The sequence below is a fragment of the Toxorhynchites rutilus genome, chromosome 3 (genome assembly GCF_029784135.1).
Source record: "Toxorhynchites rutilus septentrionalis strain SRP chromosome 3, ASM2978413v1, whole genome shotgun sequence".
In the NCBI taxonomy this organism is placed as follows: Eukaryota; Metazoa; Arthropoda; class Insecta; order Diptera; family Culicidae; genus Toxorhynchites; species Toxorhynchites rutilus.
In genome coordinates this window covers 221737781-221758340 of record NC_073746.1, presented here as the reverse complement: position 1 = coordinate 221758340, position 20560 = coordinate 221737781, and the positions used below count along the sequence as shown (strand labels likewise).

At 38.7% G+C, this 20560-nt stretch overlaps 1 protein-coding gene across 1 annotated transcript in view; it reads right to left on the bottom strand.

Annotated features, from left to right (window-relative positions):
- Nucleotides 1-17500, bottom strand: part of LOC129779362 (alpha-tocopherol transfer protein-like) — a 38920-nt gene extending 21420 nt beyond the window's left edge. The window contains exon 1 of the mRNA XM_055786779.1: nt 17139-17500. The gene's annotated coding sequence lies outside the window, so the exon portion shown is untranslated. The remainder of the gene's footprint in view (nt 1-17138) is intronic.
- Between the last annotated feature and the right edge of the window lie 3060 nt (nt 17501-20560).

Below are 20560 nucleotides of genomic sequence, written 5' to 3'. Positions count from 1 at the left end.
TTTTCTTAGAGGGAACTCCGAACTTCGAGAGCTTACTCTTTGGAGAACATGAAAAAGTTGTTTCTTTTTCTTCTTCTTCTTCTTCTCTTAAATGGCTCTAACGTTTCTAGAGGAACTTCGCCTTCTCAACGTAGTATTACTTGCGCCATTTTCAGTAGTACATAGATGAGATTTCTATGCCAAATAACACGCCTTGTATACATTCTGAGTAGCAAGCTCTAGAATACATGTGACCACAGTGCAAATCGGAGAAATTTTTTTAACGAAAAATTCCCCCCACCAGAACGTGAATCGAACCCGAACCCCCGGCATGATAATATGTAACGCTAACCACTCGGCCATGGGAGCACAAAAAAAAAAGATTCTTGGCCTGTTTATTTACCAAGTGATTGTGGATCGAAACGGTGTATATACAGGGTGATTCAAGACGTACTTTCCGATTTCAAAGGGATATTAGCGAGACTGGAGAAGGATAGAAAACCCTATGCCATGCCGCTGTATTTGTTCAAGAACCTCTTTTCAAGATTTGCTCTTTTTTATAAAACGATCGGTCAGTGATTGCGACAAATAAAAGGTCGACGACAATTTAGCATTCCATGTACTGAATCGGTCCTAAATTCTACATGCTGCATCATAAGAACGCGAAGGCCGTTCATTGAGTTCCCTTGAATTGGCAGCCGCCGAATACCGGAAGTTCTACTTCTTTTTAACTCCGCTTTGGTGGAAGTGAACATCATCACTACTGATAAAAAGGCATGCGGAGAGATTGTCTGAAGCATTTCTTCACAAAAACCTCTTGCGACTGGCATGATCATGGACTTCAATCAACACGATTTTTAATGCAAAATGCTCGAAATGCAAATGCACCGATCGAGAATTGCCACAGGTGTAAGGACAATGTGGAGAAAGAATCGCTGCAAAAAATCGAAGGTCGGTTCAGGACCATGGGAAGGGCTGTTTAGGACCACCACCACCTCTTTTTTCCCCTTTTCTAGCATTCAGGTACCACAACATAGTTTAAGAGTCATAGTGTTCATTTGAATGTCGAAGTTGCCTAAAATGGGAATTTTACGTGATGAATGGCCGTTGCAATTTAGGTGGTCGGATCAGGGCCACCTTCCCCTACTTAGTTGAGATTTGTATGCCAAATATCCCGCCTTGAATGCACTCTGAGTGGCAAGCTCGAAAATACGCGTGACTACAGTACAAGACGGCGGAAATTTCTTCGATGAAAAATTCCCCCGACCAGGACGGGAATCGAACCCGAGCCCCCAATACAACAAATCATTATCATTCAAATACACATTCCCGCGAGCGGACAGAAAACTGTTTTTTTCTAAAGCTGATATCTCATGCAGCGGTTTTGCTCTATACGAAGCCCTAAGGCAAAAAGGTAGAAGAGTCTGAGCATAGGGGTACGAACGAAAATGTGTCGTAGGACTGTGATGGTTCAGAACAGTTGTTTCTTAAATGTAATTCTTTTCATTGTTCAGAAATCTGTTAGTTACTCTTTTGAAACTCCATATAATAGCAGTGAAAACGACCGTTTGGAATAGTAAATGAATTATATGTGGATCGGTGAACAATTGGTAGAATTTTGGTAGAAGTACTAGGCAATTTATAGTAAAAGGAAATTGTAAAGGGTCAATTAGAAGATCAATTAGACGCATGAACTTTCGCTTAGCAAGAAAACGTGAATGCTTGAAGGTATTGATAACAAAAAAAATACATTTTGGGCGGAACGAAGTTTGCCGGGTCGGCTAATAAAATAAAAAGCTGAACAACCATTATGATCTATTGTACCATCAGAATGCCTTGTTCTAATCATCTATGTGCAGTGCAATTTATAAAGTTTAGAAGCGATTTAAATTTTCGGAAAACATTGAAGGAAAATTTAGGATGTTGAATCCCCGTATGTACTAAAATTACATCGTGATAAGCGTTGTTGGTCTATTCGATGCTTGTGCTAGCGAAAATAGATCTTTATTCGAAAGTGGAAATGGATTTTCAGGATTTTCATAACGCACTCCTATAAAAACAAACATGAATCGCCAAATGACTTGCTAAGCTCAAAACTTGAGGAAGGAGTCGTCCGATTTGAGATTGAAGGAAATTATTGTGAAAATCTAAACACAGAACATGCTGGAAAAAAGTCAGAGGAGGGTTGTGGCCGATACACAACGTCTTGATTGAAGCAAAATTAGTTATTCACATTTCAGAATTCGATCGAGATCGATTTTTCGATGAAGAAGTGCATCACACTTCTCCAAAGAAACAGCCGTGCGCTCATGAAAAAAATTGTAGTTCGTCTTCCATTCTCACACAACCTTATGAGTTCTCGAAAGATAGAAGCGAAGGAGTTTTTGCACCAAGAACTGAATCGAGACACTGATGTCATACATTTTTAATATGACAACATTAAATAAACATAAGTGCGAGCCACTCTTACTAGGATACATTTCACTCCTGGGAAGCGTGTCAAAATTTGCACCAATCGGTAAAATATATTGTTATAGTAGGGAAAATTTTTATGAAGAAATAATGTTGTGTATACTCAAACAAAAATTCTAAATTATAATGATGTATTTTTCAGAAACTATATTCGCTCCATCGTAGAACACAAGTTAAGGAAACTTGAAATTCAATTTGCCGCAATAATGCTTCGTTGGAATTGGGGAAGGTCATGTAAGATTTCTTTTTTTTTTCTGGTAGTTTTAACATAGAAATGTTCTATAGAGATAGATTTTAACTTGAAACCACAAAGAGCAATTTGTTCTTTGTTTCACCAATCATATTTTACATCTGCGAATGAGCAATTACGTAAGTTTTCCCGTGGAATAAATTCACCATAAAAACTGATAGTGATACTGTGGGCGCGTGTGACTAGCGTCACTCTTAATAAAACTGCGTTGTCGGCATTCAAATGAGATACGCTTGCACTAACTTCATTATCATATTCTTTAGTACTTCACACAAGAGATAACACGCATCCGATGCAGATCGTATGTGATATATATTTTTGCGGATTGCCCCAATGAATCAAAAATATAGAACGTGAGACTTTACTAGGAAAAATATGTATCCTAATGCGGATTCCCTTCCAAATGTAATACAAGTAATGTTTTCCTAATCACGATTGTTATATCACCCGCAATAATTTGTTTGTTATTACTCCGCGATGTAAAGAATTTAATATCACAATGAAGAAGCGCTCCAGACTTTTCGTGGCACAGACCGGAAAGAAACGGAATGAACAAAAACAACTCACTGCAAGGTCAGCGATTTGTTTATTGACGCCACCAGCATTCGATCATAGAATTAATTAAATTGTTATTCCGTATTGAATACCTAAAATTTGGAATGTGTCTGTTTTTTCTGTTTCCTTGTAGTTTGTTTTGATGATACTATTAAAATTATTAAGATAAATATAGGTAGACCTGTTTTTGTGCGAGGGGTTGGGACCGCTATCATACAAATGTTGGGTGGGGTTTGCCATACAAATGAAGCAAGAATTAATCAAACATACAAAACCAAATTTGGCATGTGGAGGTTTTAGGAGGCAATAAATGTTTCTAAGGTGGTTTGACACTCCTCCCCCTTTCTACAGGTCTGAATAACTCCAGAACTAATTAAACAAATGAAATCAAACTTGGCATATATAGAGGTTCGATAAACCTTTTATGGTGGTTCGACACTCCTCCCCCCTCTCTAAGGGGAGGTTGCCATACAAAGGAAACACAAATTTCTGCATCACTTGAGAACTAATCAAGCAAAAGGAAACAAATTTGGTATATGGAGGTTTTAGGAGACAACAAGTGTTTCTATGGTGGTTTGGCGCATTACTCGAGAATCGCATTTTATGTACGAGAAATTTTTCTACGATGGTATGACACCCCTCCCTCCTGTGGAATGGTGAGGGGGTCCCTTAAACATAATACACATATTTCAACCGAACATATTCCAATCAAACATGAGAATTGAAAATTTTCGGAAAACTCTGAAGGAAGATGGGAATATTCGGAAAATTCAATTCGCATATGTTCTACTATTACATATTGACAAGCGTTTTTAGTTCATTTGATGTTTGCGCTAACGAAATAGATCTTCGTTCGAAAATTCACTTAATCGCTCAAATAATAATCCTTTCAGTGTATTATTTGTCTTTCAGGATGTATGTTGATTAGATTCCAATATTTTATTCTATGTATTTTATGGCGACTGCTTGAAATTGGCAGCTTTCTTTTACGTGTATAGGCTACGTGATCTTAGTAACTGAATAATGGTTAAAATTGATTTCGGGTGAACCCTGCATAAAAACTAAAGACTTAGATCTACGTCAAATTGGTAGTTCTTAAGGCACTATTCTAGTAATTTGGCAAACAAAAATATTTCCATTTACATTTAAGAAGTTTAGGCTTTAAACAATATACCCTAGAAAGGACTTTTCACAAATCCCATTTTAGTGATGCGATATCTAATTAGGCTGACCAAACGTATCGTTTTTAACGGGATAGTAACGTTTTTTCGACCATTGCTGTGCATGGTTGTCCCGTCTTTTTACCAATCTGTAATGTATTTTGAGTATAAAAAATATATATTTATTTTTTTTATCATTACTATCAATATTTTTCCTTCGAATGAACTGATTGGAATTTGGATTTTAACTTTTCTCAAAGTGTTCGAAGGGAAAGAGTTTGTCTGCCAATTGTGTGTTAATGCACAATAATTAACGTGTTTTAGCGACTTCATCGGTGAAAATTATGCAAAATTGCTTGAGCATGGTAACGCACCATTCCTTTCTCTTGGACTTTCTATCGAGCGGATTCTCAGTACTTATGACTGATTACCTTCCTATTTTCATTCAAAAGAAGAACGTCTTATTGTACTACGTGATTAATTTGGAAACCAGGGTCTCGAACTACTGTTACTTTTCACCACAGATGGTTAAGGTGGAAACAGAATGTCGCGCTATGCGTCGCGTCGCGACAATTGTGCTTTGACACTTCATTTTAAATATGAGTGTTTCCATTTAGTCGAACACAATAATGCGTTGCGTCATTAGCATCGTTGTACTAAACGCTAACATTTGTTCTAAACTGCTTGCGCCGAATTCGCGATGACAGTGGCATGGTGTCGACGTCTGGTGGCAACTTCAAATTAGGGCCATAATTTGGGTCCCGAACTCGTTAGTGTAATCTCTATCAGATTAGAAGACACGAAGCCGGTTTTTAAATTCTAAAATTTGAATGAAAATTTTCACATCATGTTATTTGATTACATGAAACACGTGTTTCTGACTTTCATTCAACCATATGGCTAAACTATTCCAACATTGTTGCTGAATTTTTTCATCATAATATAGAGTTGTCTTCATAAAGAATTTTCGCATGAGACTTTTTCAGCACCTGCAAACAAAAATGTTTTTCATTTAAATAGAATACCAGTTTGATATGGAAAAGCTAATTTCATTCATAATTTAATTTTGAAAACATGTTCATTCCGACTGCAAATCAGCTATTCTTTCACGCTCCACTAAACTAGTAAACGAAGCTCGATATGTCGGATATGTCAATGTGTTGTTTCTAAAAACATTCAACTGATCCGTGGACACAACAAGATTTTCATACGACTTTTATTTTGTTTTTGTTTACATGACAAGTGGTGACGCGAATGCTAGATTGTGATGACTGCAAATCAACAGACTGCGTCGGGCGAATGTTTTAGTACAAAACGCAAGCAATGACAGCTGATGAGAAGCAACGCACAACGCGGCATTCTGTTTCCACCTTTAGTGTCCTTTCAAACATAACTTAGCCTTGTTCAGACAATGTTGCTGAAATTGCTGATAAGTTTGCTTATTTTATTAGAATTCTTCAACATAAAAGAGAGAACATGTTCTTAACTAATTAGGTGCAAATTATTCTTAAAAGTCTAGTTGATTCACGTGAAATACAGGAGGCAAAATTTCTTGAAACTCTTTCAAAGTAGCACTAGCAAATACTTTCCTGTTCAGATAGATGAGAACATTGTATTTAATGAGTGGACAATGATTAAAGGATTAATGATTAATGAAATAAAAAGATTGAACAAAGACCTGTGCTAGTTTTAATTACTGAACTTTGATCTGGAATTTGACAAATTAGTTGATAAAATTTTAAAAACCATATATTTCGTAAACTTGCTTGTTTTTTTGAATATATTTTCGTTGTAAAGAGCAAAGCAATGACATCCAAGAATTTTTGATTGTTTGTTTTTTCACGGTTTCACTAAATAGAATTGGGGATGCTATAAATTGTCGACGGTGACAGATGATCTTTTATACAACTATTTCTATTTCTAGTGCGTTGAAAATGTCGAGCTTTGTTGCAGATGAGTACCACTTGTGGGAAACTTAGCAAAGCAATTGCATAAAAACGTCCAGTTTATGTAACTAGAAACCAGTCGATAATATTCCATCATGACAACGCTCGGCCTCATGATACTGTTCATGTTAAAAACTATTTATTATATAGTTGAGAATCCACTTTTTTATAATCACATCACTCCTGATAATCATATGATCCTGATTCTTCTTACCCATTCCCACTAACAATTTTTCCTTTCAACGAATTAAGCTGCCCACCCTATATTATGATATAAAAATTTTCATGGGTTCCGTGTCCCACTTTTATTCCTGAACTAATCGGTCAGCGTTTTTCTCGGAACTAATTTTTTGAAACTGGATACATCTCAAGTTCTGCTGAACGAATTTATGTCGAATTTATATGAATACAATCTGTATGCATCTCTCTAACGCATTAACCAATAAAGAGATACTATTTTTTATATTATTCTTTTTACTAAAAAAATGGCAATGGCCAAAAAAATGGTCATTTTATTTAAAACATGTTTTTGACTTGTCCGAGGTTCATGTAGGAACAGAAACAACAAAAGAAGAACTAAGTTCTATGCAGGGTGATTCGATTCACAAAAGCGTGTATTTGTTCAACTCCATTATAAAAATCGCTTCTTGAGGAAAAACAAAGTAGACGATCCTGATTTTATGTTGATTGGTATGTTCCATACTTCCCGACTTCAGATTGTAATAGTTGACAACATAACAAAAATGTAACAAAAAACCGATAAAAAGGCACATCAAAGGATAACGAATATATGAGTACTTCCCCTATGTAATTCCTTGACCATCAAAGACATTCGTTCGTTCCGTTTTTTGCTATGAAATGAAGTTTATTGATCTTAAATGTTCATACTCAGCCAGACAACTCTCAATCTTAGAGACACATACGAAGATTATTATGAACTAGCTGACTCGACGAACTTCGTCCCGCCCAACATTAATTTTTTGATATGAATTCTTTCGAACATTCCCGTTTTCTTATTAAGCGAACATCACAGAACACGCCATTGATAGATTTTCTAATTGGCCCTTTACAATTTTCTTTTATTATTTTTTTTTCTATTACTTCTTCCAAATGTCGTCATTATAATATAAATTTATTTTCAGACACAATTTTCGCTTTCTTGATTCACTTGCAAATAACATGTTTTTCCGTTTCATGGAATACATGTTTGATACCGAATTATAGTTTATCTCGAAGGATTTCAAAGTTTTACCATAATACTACATTTTTTTAACGGGCAAAGCTGAATACAACAAAATAAAGACAGCTCAACTCGGACGATTGCTTTCTCGTGGTTTTGCAGGCCAACACATTTGGTCTTTCATTTTCTATTCCTATGGATAGACTAGCTGACCCGGCAAACGTTGTTCTGCCAAATCGGACGATCCCTTCCTCGGGTTTTGCGCTTACCAACACATTTGGTCTTCCATTTTTATTTATATAGATTACTAGCTAACCCAGCAAACTCTGTCCCGCCCAAAATTTATTTTTCGTTATCACATTCACGTTTTTTTTACTAAGCGCACGTTCATAGTTCCAATCGCAGAACAGTTCATTGATTGATTTTCTAATCTACCCTTTGAAATTACCTTTTACTATAAAATTCCCAGTACTTTTACCAAAACTCGTCATTATAATATCAGATTATTTTCAGACACAATTCTCGTGTATGATTTTTCAACCACTTGTAAATGACATGTTCCTCCGTTACATGGTATAAATGTTTGATACAGAAAATATGACAGCCCTAAATCGAACAATTCCTTTCTCGAGTTTTGCTCTTATCAACACATTCGGTGATCCATTTTTATTTATATAGATAGAAGAAGATACAAGAGTGCATTTTATCACATTAAAAAAAACAATTTTCATGTTTGGTTGGAATATGTTTGGTTTAAATATGTGTATTAGTTTTACGATTTACGATTTTTAACCATTTCAGAGGAGCGAGGGGTGTCATACCATCATAGAAACATTTCTCATGTTCAAAAATCTTCACATGCCAAATTTGGCTCCATGTGATTGATTAGTTTTCGAGTTTTGCAGAAATTTGTGTTTCCTTCGTATGGTAGCCTCCCCTTAGAGGGGAGGGAGGAGTGACGAACCACCATAGAAACGTTTATCGAGCTTTAAAACCTCTATAAACCTCTAAGTTTATTTATTTGATTAGTTCTCAAGTTGTTCAGCACCCTCCTCTCCTCCTATTTAGAGAGTAGAAAGGAGTGTCAAACCACCATAAAAACATTTATTGCTCCCTAAATCCTCCATATAACAAATTTGGTTCCATTTGCTTGATTAGTTCTTGAGTTATGCAGAAATGTATGCTTCATTTGTATGGCAGCCCCCTTCCCTTCAGAGAGAGGGCAGGAGTGTCTATGTACATAGAAACATTTCGTGCCCTCTAGAACCTTCACTTCCAAATTCAGCTCCATTTGCTTGATTAGTTTTCGAGTTATGCAGAAATTTGTGTTTCATTTGCATGGCAGCCCCCCCTTAGAGAGGGAGGAGAAGTGTCGAGTGATAGAAACGTTTCGTGCCCCTAAAACCTCCATATGCTTAATTTGGTTTCCCTTGCTTGATTAAGTCTCGAGTAATGCAGAAATTTGTGTTTTGTTTGTCGGGCAGCTCCCCCTTGAAGAGGGGGGTGGATGTCTAACCACCTTAAAACATTTATTGCACCTTAAAACCTCTACAAGCCAAATTTGGTTTCATTTGCTTGATTGATTTTCGAGTAATGCAGAAATTTGTGTTTCATTTGTATGGCAGCCTCCCCTAAGAGAGGGGGTGGAGTGTCTAACCACCATAGAAATATTTATTGCACCCTGAAACCTACATATGCCTACTTTGGTTCCATTTGCTTGATTAATTCTCGAATAATGCAGAAATTTGTGTTTCATTTGTATGGCAGCCCTACCTTAGAGGGATGGGGAGGGGGTCTCGAACTATCATAAGAACCTTCCCCGTCTTGTTTTTTTTTTCAATTTAATGAATGGTGCCCAACTCAAGGAAGCTCATAACAGAGTTTCTTCGAGATGGGGGTGAGCGGAGGGATTGTTATAAAAAAAAGAACCCCTACATACCAATTTTCATGTCAATCGGTTCAGTAGTTTCCGAGTCCATAAGAATCAGACAGACAGAAAGACAGAAAGACAGAAAGACAGACAGACATCACTTCATTTTTATATATATAGATTTATTTCTATCGAATTCTATTGAAGTAACAAAAGTATAATCCGAATTGGTATAAATAAGAAATTTTCAATTGTTTTATGAAAATAAATTTTAATTGATTCTGCTTATTCAGTTTCCAAAATGTCTCATACGCATTCAAATACATATATGAATATTACAGTTTTGATCTACAAGGGCGGTCCGATAAGTACTTAGCCTCATCGCCCGATGGTGTCAGTATCGCAAGAGAGATTACTTATCGTGTAGTACATTCTCGTAAATGGCTACTGTCAAAATTTCAGCCGAATCAGACTCGTAGTTTTGTTTCAACCGTTTGTGGAAGCGGGCATGTCCACGGATTTTAGAAAAATGGAAAAAATGGAAATTCCGCTGTCACCACGGCCAAATTGGTCGAATTGCACTACGAACTGCTGCCCCATCCACCGTTTTCTCCAGAAACCGTGCGACTTTTTTTGTTTCGAAACTTGAAAAAGTCACTCGCCAGGCAGAAATTTGAATCGAATGAGGAGGTCATCGCCGCCACGGAAACCTACTTCGCAGACTTCGAGAAAACGTATTTTCCAGATGGATTAAAGAAGTTAGAGCATCGCTGGGTCAAGTGTATCGAGCTAAAAGGAGACTATGTTGAGAAATAAATCGCCATTTTTCCAAAATTTTTGTATTTTTTTTGTAGGCTAAGTACTTATCGGACTGCCCTCTTATGTATATACGCATAGGTCCATAATTCGATACCTAATATAATTATGTACACGTTTTTTGAAGCACGACCATCGTTTTTTAATCAGTCGCTGAAACAAATCGATATAAACATATTTTTGAAATTTTATCAGATACGGATGTGGGATCCAAACAGAGCAATTTTCATTTCACGGTAAAATGATCATGCAATATTCGATACACACTAACGGAACTATTGCCTCGGCTATGTCGGATGACGATTTTGCATTATTAATTTTTGCATAGCATCCAACCTTTCCGCGACACAGTAACCGATTTGGACGACCTTCGCAGCTTCCGTTGGTGAGCGAACGGCAACCGCGATTAAAGTTGTAACATCAACTATTCGTAGTGGAAAAGATTGGGCCAAAAGTGGAAGTAATTTAATCGGCGAACTTTTGTCTTAATAACCCTTGTTGAATGTGATAAACCATTCTAAGATAAATCTAGTAATCTAGTAAAGTAATACTGTAGAAAAATTAGCATATTTCTGTATTTTGTTAGGTTTTGTTACTTGTTAGGTTATGTTAGATTATGAACTTTTCGCATATAGTTGCATCAAACCGAGTTTATTGCCCAATAAATTTATACAAAATTGGGTGAAATTGATGGTAAGTGATATCTAAGAAACAAAGATAAAACATTACCATAAGAAGCAAGTCCACGCCAACTCAGACGCCCGCTGGCCGGACCCTCCCGGTTTTTTTAAACTTAATACTTATGATTGAAACTACCTGAAATCATAATATTCATTATTAATCGGTGCGTCAGGTGACCATAATAGAGCCGGTTCTATACTATCTGACACGGAACGTAACAGACAAGACACGTTTCATACAAGATAAATGACGGCGCAAGTGGTTGTGTGGTTAGCGTAACAGTCTTACATCCCGGTCGGCCTGGGTTCAATCCCAGCTGGCATCGTTTAGATTTCTGAGGCGAATATACATTTGCCCCGATTCATGAGTCCTGGCGGAAATATACCGATGAATCCGCTAGGTCTGACAATATAAATATACCAGGCGGTTATCATATAATACAAAACCACCTCAACACTCTTTGTTGAAAAGGTTTAAAACATAAATAAATAAGTACATGGAATAGGGGTTTAAAAAAATTATGCCAAATGTCTTCAAATTGCATGAAACGTCGAGATCTACTGTCATCTCGATTTTTTTTTGTCAAGAGTCGACTCTCTGGGGCTCGTTGTTTTGAATATAAGGTAAAACGAATGGTTTAGCGTGAAAATGACAAAATAGGATCACTTATGAATGATATCGATAACAAGTGTCTCACAGAGCAGCATTTGAAATCCTCTAGTATAGTATATTAGTAGGGAGGCTGGTCTGGTGAACCTGTTTTCCCATTCTGCAGTCGAAGAGCAATTGAAGTCGATGGGATGCCAAGGGATTCTAAATAAACCTGTCAAGCAGGGTGCAGACCATACGTTTCACGCTGTTTCGGAGCAACTAAATGGAACGGAGAAATGCTTGTTGATAGTATTATACATGAACAAAAGTATGCCGGACTCACTTTGCTTGTCTCTCCACTTTCCAGATAATAGCTCTATAGCTACCACATTAGTAGTTAGCAATTGTGAAATCTGCATATGTTTTGGACTCAAATTCAGGATAGACTGTGACAGTAACCTACAAGGTTTATATGCAATAATACCAAGTGCACAGGAACAACTAGTTTTTCTGTCATTTACGAAGCCACGATGATCAAGATATGGCAGCAGGTCCAATTTGTGACTTGTATTCAAGTTTTCAGATCGACTGATCGAAAAATAAACATTTAACCCTTTCATTACGGCAGTGTCCTCCGCCGAAGTGCTACCCCTGTACGTGGCAGTGCGCTGAAAAGTATGCACATCGCCCTGGTGTGATCGAAGAGCAGTATGAATTTCATGTCGTCTAAAGACGACGCTCGACGCGCGGATGTTGTCTATAGACGACACTCGTACACACAAGACGTCGCGCGGATGTCGTCTATAGACGACGCTCGTAACGAAAGGGTTAAGGGCCAAATACACGAGATCTATTGATTGCTTCCGTGATAGTGGAAAAACTAAAGAAGCTTGAGATAATCAGATATTTTTATTTATACCAGTGCAACTTAAAACGAAACTGAAATCTACACTCAAAGAAAATGGGCTTATGAATATAGGGAAGGTCGCACACACAACACTTGAATTCATTGGAAAATAAGCTTCATAGACGATAGCGAACCGCAGATGAACAGAAGAAGATGAATGAATGAAGGAAAAGAGTGAAGATTACTAGAATGTCAACAGAATGTGTACGCAATGATCATATTCATCAGATTTACCCCACATCGTCTATAATCAGTTACCTCAACAAGAAAGAAGAAAAAATAATTTCAAAAAAAAAAAAAATAAAAAATTAATTAAGTTGCGGTTCTCAAATGGGGATCAACACTAGGGTAGGAGCCTACCTGTTGGTCTCAAATGTTCCTATCTCACGCCTCCACGAAGATCATATGACGACATTTTTAGATCGGGCGTGAACTGGAAACACACACCTGGTCTTGGCTCCGAGAACGGGTGTCGAAAGTGGCTAAGTGAGGGGGTGCGAGCGAGTCAGAGCGCTATATCTCTCCCGGGGAAGGCCTCCCGGGTCATGGAGGCCTTGCCAACCCGCTGTCTCCCGGGCAAAGGAGATACACCCAGACAATGGAGCTAAGGTCAAGACGAATACTACGAATGCGATCACCCGAGGAGGGTCCCCGAACTGGAGCTGGTCCTGGAACGGGCGTAAGAGCGAGCGGCCAGCGGCTGGAGGGCGATGTGCAAGAGCGGGCCACCAGCCGGGTTCAACCCGAAGAGCTACCGCCACACGGAAACAGCAGCCATCGACATCACCAACGAAACGCTGCGCCTACGAGGCGTATTGCGACTGTCAGACGACAGTCGTCCACACTTGTGGGTACTACTAGGCGACGGATCATGTGGACACACGAAATGAACGAATTCGTGATCCGCGCCTATTACATCTGCACTGCTTTGGAGACGGACATGAGCGGTCGCCCTCGAATACTCGCAATGTTCGAGGAAGCGTATCCAGAGTTCGTCGGGAGGCTTGACCAAAACGCGATGAACGCGAGGCGTAGAGCGATTGTACGTAACAATATGCTCTCCCAAACGCAAGTCGACGAGATCAAGCAGCAGGTGCAGAGAGAACTAAGCTCCAGAACAAGCAGAGCAAGCGATGTGTCGAGACGAAGTTCAGTACGGCTGAGCAATTCATTCGCGAGTGGGGCACGCGAATCAGCACCAGTGGAGGCCACAGTACAACAACCCTCTGAGCTGGAAGATCCACAGCCAGATCAACAACTACTACGCGATCTGGTCTTCCATTACGACGAGGCGATCTCACAGTTTCGCGACACGGACCCTTTGTCGCGCCCCAGGATCCCGAAGTTGCAGCATTCCCGCAGGCTGACAAGTGCAGTAAAGCTCATGAACGAGCACGTTCTTCCGCTGCACTTGGTTGATGCTGAGAACATGGAGGAGCTGCAACTGAAAGTTTACTGTGCTGCTGTGGCGACCGCCAAAAGTTTAGGATACCGTATTAGGCCAAGAGGCGGACTGCTCCAACATCTCCGTGAAAGGCGTGAGCCTCCATGGCGAAGGAGATTGGAGCAACGGATCCTAAACAAGCGCGCCGCAATTGGAAGACTGATGGCGTACAAAAGAGGCAGCAGATCGGTGAAATTATGTCGCCAAGTTGCTGTGATCGTGCGGCCTACTGAACTTCGCCAGCTGGGAGCTCACCAGCTGACGGAAAAACTCGACACACTGGTACAGCAATTGAGCGTCCTTACAAAACGGCTGAAACGTTACTCTGACTCTGCAAAGCGCCAGGAACAAAATCGGATGTTCAGAGATAACGAGAAAGCGTTCTACGACCACATTAGCGACGAGAAGCCCGACTACCGCGAAGGTTTGCCAGATATTAGCGATGTGACGAACTTCTGGGCTGGTATTTGGGAGACCCCAGTAGAACATCGCGACGGGCAAATGTGGTTAAGACGGGAGGAGGAGAGTTGTGGTGAAATTGGAGAGATGCCAGCTATCATCGTCGGAGAGAACGATGTCCGCGAAGCCTCGCGGTACCTGAGGAACTGGGCAGCACCGGGCCCCGATGGTGTCCAGAACTTTTGGCACAAGAAGCTGACCGTCGCACATCCAAAGATAGCTGAGTGCTTCAACAAGGTGCTACGTGACCCACACAACCTTCCTGAATTCGCCACCCGTGGCGTCACCTTCCTCCTCCCGAAAGACAACATTGCAAAAAAGCAACACATTGAACCCATCAAAGTACAGACCGATAACGTGCCTATCGAGTCTGTACAAAATACTGAGCAGCATAATTACCGCCAAAGTTTCTGCTCACTGCGAACAGCATCACATCATCGCAGAAGAGCAGAAAGGATGCAGGAAAAATACGCATGGCTGCAAAGACCAGGCCATCATCGACGCAGCCATAGTCGGCCAGGCGGTATATAACCAGCGGAACCTAAGTATGGCCTACATCGATTACAGGAAGGCTTATGACTCCATACCTCACTCGTTTCTCGTCCGGGTATTGGAGCTCTACAAAATTGATCCCGTCGTCGTTAGGTTCCTGCAGCATGCGATGAGGCAGTGGAGTACGTCTCTGCACCTCAGTGATGGGGAAAATGTGTTGCAGTCTAGAACGCTGCAGATAAAGAGGGGGATATTCCAAGGCGACTCTTTCAGCCCGCTTTGGTTTTGTCTGGCACTGAACCCCCTCAGTAGGACGCTCAATAGAAACGGTCATGGCTATAAAATAAGGTATGGCGACGGCGCCCACGAAGAAGTAACCCATACCTTCTACATGGATGATCTCAAGGTCTACGCTGATTCACGTCAGCGTCTAGGTGTAGCTATCCGGGTTGTCGAAGACATAAGCAGGGACATCTGCATGGAGTTCGGCCTTGACAAGTGCCGCTGTGTCCATATGCTGAAAGGGCAGCTTACCGAATCCGGAGGTTACGAGGTCTATGACGGCGAGTTCATAAGAGACATGGTTCGTGGCGAATCCTATAAATATCTTGGATTCCGACAGCTCACCGGGATTCGCCACTCCGACATCAAGACGGAGCTGCGAGACAAGTTCTTGAGTCGAGTGAACTGTGTCCTGAGGACTTTCCTCAACGCGGGGAACAAGGTACGCGCGATCAACACATTCGCGGTTCCCCTGCTGACCTTCAGTTTTGGTGTAGTCAAATGGAGCAAAACTGACCTAGAGGACCTTGAGAGGAGGATGAGGAAAGCATTTAAAGAGGCCGGAATGCACCATCCTCAATCGGCACTGGAGAGAGTTTCACTGCCACGCAAAGAAGGGGGACTTGGAATGGTCTGCGGAATGGCATTCCGCAGAGCCTAGTCCCCCTTTGGCATTCAGAAGCCCGGGGGCAGGTGAAAATTCTGGCTAGGTTCGCCTAGTTAAGAAGTGAGATAAGTCTGCTAAAAAAATTAAGTTGCACATATTTTTTACTGTTGCAGTATTGACACCATACAAACCAATCGCAGTTTCAGCGGTCTGGCTTTTATTTTCGCATTTAAAAAAGCAAAAGTGCAAAATGTACCGAATTTTCTCTTTGTTGACCTCCATTGTTAACATCCTGTAACTCACAACTGAATGGAACAAATAAAAAACAGCAAATGTTCTTTTTAGTGCGAAATGTCACCTTTACAACGAGCCTATATCTGAAATTGTATGATTGATATCATGCGATCAATATTGATCACTAAAGCCAGCTATCGAGAAAATAATGGATAACTTTTTCCCCAACCTAATATTACTTCTGATGAAGATTATGTTTAAAAACGGAACAAAAAACCTCCTAAATTTTAAATTTTTTCATCGTTTGGATACAACAACATATGTAATACAACAAATATATTACTAATAACATAAGCATTGAAGAATTTTGTGAGATCAACAAGCAGCTGATAGCGGTACGCTCGAGTCTTGGTTATAGATTCAGGGCTTAGCTATTTCTTGATTTTCATAGATAGTTGATTCATTGATCAAAGTATCTCTATCTAACATTTAAATCCAAAATTGAACTGTTAAGTGTGATTACAGAAAGGCAAAGAGAATCTCACGTTAGTAGATCGGTGATCTTGAATAAGATTTGGCCCACCAAAGGGATAACAATTAATCTAAAATGGAATGTTCGATTGAGGCACAATATACACTTCGAGTTACGACTCCTGGGGTAGTTTCGAGAGTTCGATTCCCGATCAGGCCTGATGGTTTACATCAGAGCATCAGTGCAATTAATGTAATCATCTAAGCTACTGAAGTGATCATCAATAGAGAGAAGTTGATCCCTCTGTACAAAGGCACTCAATGTCTTTGAGGGTCACAGGTGCTAATAATTGAGCTGTTAGGAGACGCAAATCAGATCGAATTATAAGACGCCAGATAAAACACTTTTATTCACGATACCTCTTGTTTGCAAATAAAACCCGAATCACTCATGAGTAGAGATCGTCACTGATATTGCTAACAACAATGAAATGATACCTTCAATGAACAATGTTTTACACCTAAATTGTGTGAACAGTAAATCGTAGCAATATTCTCTTGGTATTTAAATCTGCTATGTTTAGAACATTTGTTGTGATGATTAGATACTTCCCGTCGCAATGCAAAAGACACCGATTCACTACGCACTCTTCCTCTCAAAATAATTAATTCATCAAGATCTTTGATTATATTTTTAGAATTATGAAACTACTCTATTCATGTAACCAAACTTGATCATTACCTTATACACCTTCAATTATGTGTGATTGCTGGTCTAACTGGAACAAGTATGCGTCAGATGGTCGAAAAAGAAGAACGTTTTGATTTGTACCACCGATTGGCCACTCATTCACCCGTGTTTACGTTACGTCAATTTATACGGTTTTGAGCTAATTTTGTGCTAGATCCGATGAGATAATATATTACGATTGTTACGTTTCGTTTGTTTCCGAAAGCGGCGTTAACGACTAGAACTTGCCGCTTCACATCAACAACAACAACAACAATAACAAATTAACCGACTAATCCAATCGCCGTTCCGCACCTCTCGCCAGGTGAGCTGAGACTGAATTAGTAATAGTCAAAGTGTGCTGCTCGGTAGACGTCTCGATCTATTCTGTCCCCCACAGTTGCGGATATACATCAAATCATGTTGGTGTTGGACGACAATATCTTTTTTTGCTCAAATCGTGGCGTCGTACGCATTTCAGAGCGAATGTAAATGCATCTCTAGTGTATGTAAACCGGTGCGCTGCTGTTAGATAAACGTTTATGTAAACAGAAAGACGCACAGCACTGGATGATGGTGGTTTCACATTGTATTTACTGAAGATGGAATTTATTTGAATGTATTTGAACATTTTGTTGAAAGTTCAAAGTGTCGCTATCAATCGTTTGTTTGATTTAATGCTCCAATAGCGTCCCTTCTCCTGGCAAGGTGTTAGAGCATGATTTGCATTGCGTTATTCACACATTTCCTATTGCCAAATTGAAAGTTGCCCAAGGCAGGATATGGATAGATTGCAAAAGGGTGATTTGATAATGATTCTGATGGTCGTTCGATTTGATAGTTATATAATAGCGTTCTACATTTTATAACTACAGCGCATACATACTTAATTTATGAAAGTGAACTAACAACATACACATTTAATATGATAATAGTTATTTTCGATTTTATTTTAGTCTAATCAACTCACTAAATTGATGAAGGAAGGGATGTGATAACTGCTTAGTACATTATCTGTATTATTATTATGTCTAATTACAATGGAACCGTTTAACTTAAAAAGTTTTTTTTTACTTATTTTATTAGTTTTTATTCTTCAATATATCCTATCTTAAGTTCAATATGCTTTTGCCAGGGATTCTCTAACTTATGTATCCTATAAAAAAAGTATAGTCTATAACAGGGGTGGCCAAACTTTTGGGCATTACGGACGACTAATTGTTCAAATGTTAGGCTGCGGTCTACCAGAGTCGATTGTATCAAAAAGTCATTAAAAAATGAATGTAGTACTCGACGATAAAAAAAGTTTTAACCCTCCTGTACTCGCGCTCAAAATCATAACTCGTATACTCGCGCACGGTGTCACAAACTCTGCGTGTCTCTGTAATTTTGTATTTTTAGGTATTTAGGTATTTAGCTTGAGTACAAAAGATATAATGGAATGAAAAAACTCCAGAAAATATTTTTTCTTCTGCTTTTAGTCGTTTAATTCGGCCTCCTCAACAAAATGATTAATTCTCGTTCTGTGAGACCGTATGCTCGGGTACAGGAGGGTTAATTAAAAGAAAACATGTCATACTAATAAATAAATATAAGTCTATAAAATAAAAAAAAATACCGGTTACTAAATAATTGATAAGTAATATTCTATTTTCTATAAAGTCTTATCAATCAATACATTTTTTTTTAAGGAAATTGTGATTTATGAAGTATTTATTCTCCATAAAAATATACCCAAGATGATTATTATGTTCCTCAATTATGTATGAGATGGAACGGATATCTGGTATCCGGCCTATCCGGCTTGTGCGGCCATTATTTGCTATCCTGCCGAATACCGGATAGTGCCCTACTCTATTGGAGTAGAAAATATTATTAGAAAATAATCAATAATTTCTCATTAACACAAGATAAACCAATTTTTTTTTCAAAATGGGGTAATATTAACTCATAACATTAATTCATTAACACTATTACTTTTATTATATTTTTTTTCTCCGACCGATTATTAACCGACCAGTTTCAGAGAACTTTCATTGCAAACACTAGAAGCAGTTGAAAGATAAACTCTAGCAAACCTTGCCAATCGAGGGTAATGTTTAGAGTGTGATGACCAAGCGTAAGAAATGTTATTGCGATCCATTGAAGACTATTCCGAGTTTTTTGTGAATGAAAATAATTGAATGATGTTCTTTACTTATTCGTATTCGTAGTACTGACTGTTACTCGACTAGTATTTAAATTATTTCAATATATCCACAAAAATGTCATAATTGTAATACAAAATCCTTAACAGAACAAATCTGTTCAATATTCCTTGCAGAAAACTTGACACTTTATTGGGGAATATTCATTCTATACGGAAAATTGAATCATAGTTCATTATTTTCAGGTAAAAATGAGTTTATTACTCCCTAAAATGTAAACATTTATGTGTTTCATGCACACATGCAGTTTCGTATTTGCAAAGAAAGATTCGAATATCTGGCCACCTACAAGGCTTGCCGGATATCCAGTATCCGGTATCCGGCCGAACTACTATCCGATTCATGACTATTAACAACTTTTTGTCGGAAATATTGGTCCTTATTATTGAAACCGAGCAAATTTTCGTATTTTGTAAAGCGATAGAATCTTATAGAATAGAGTTCTTTCTCGAACGTTATGTGTTGCGAATTGCATATGTTGCCGAAATGTTTCTCAAAAAACAATATCAGGAATGCAACAAGCAAACCAAACAGCTCGGAAAATTATGCCGACAGCTTTCAACCGACTGTATGTATAACAGCAAAATAAAGCAAACGAACAAAATTCTTTTCAACTAGAATTACATAATAGTGCCCAATATTAAATTTTAGAAATTTCTAATTCCTCTTTGATCACAGTTGTTCTAATCATCATTGTTTTAAAATCAAAATAACAATACTCGCATGCGCAGTCTTCAAAGGCAAAGCTTTCTCCAAAAAATAGATTTTATTGATTCTCGAAACCTGATGCCGGATGTTTCCAGAATTTTTAATTGGTCATTTAACAAATGATATGCCTGGAAATATTGTTGAAATTGTTCCTAGAGACAATTCAAAATTATTACAAGTTATGGTCGAACAACTGGATGTGTTAATATAAAATAACTAACAACCTTAAAGAAAATATTAAAAAGGAAACTTCAATGAAGAAATATCTACTCTTACAACTAATATGTTTTATTGAGGTTAGCATTAACAGCTTATAAAATGATCACGGCGAAAGGGTGAGGGAATCCATTGTGTTTGGATGTGACACTATCCTAGACCAGCTGGCTGGCGCCTAGAAATGCTTACGCGGGCGAACGGTTGACCGTGGACTACCGTTTGGCCTTTCCTGGTCTATAAAGTGATTTTCCTGATTGTCTTCCAAATATCAAAATGTATATTGTTTAGTGTTGGGAACAGAGA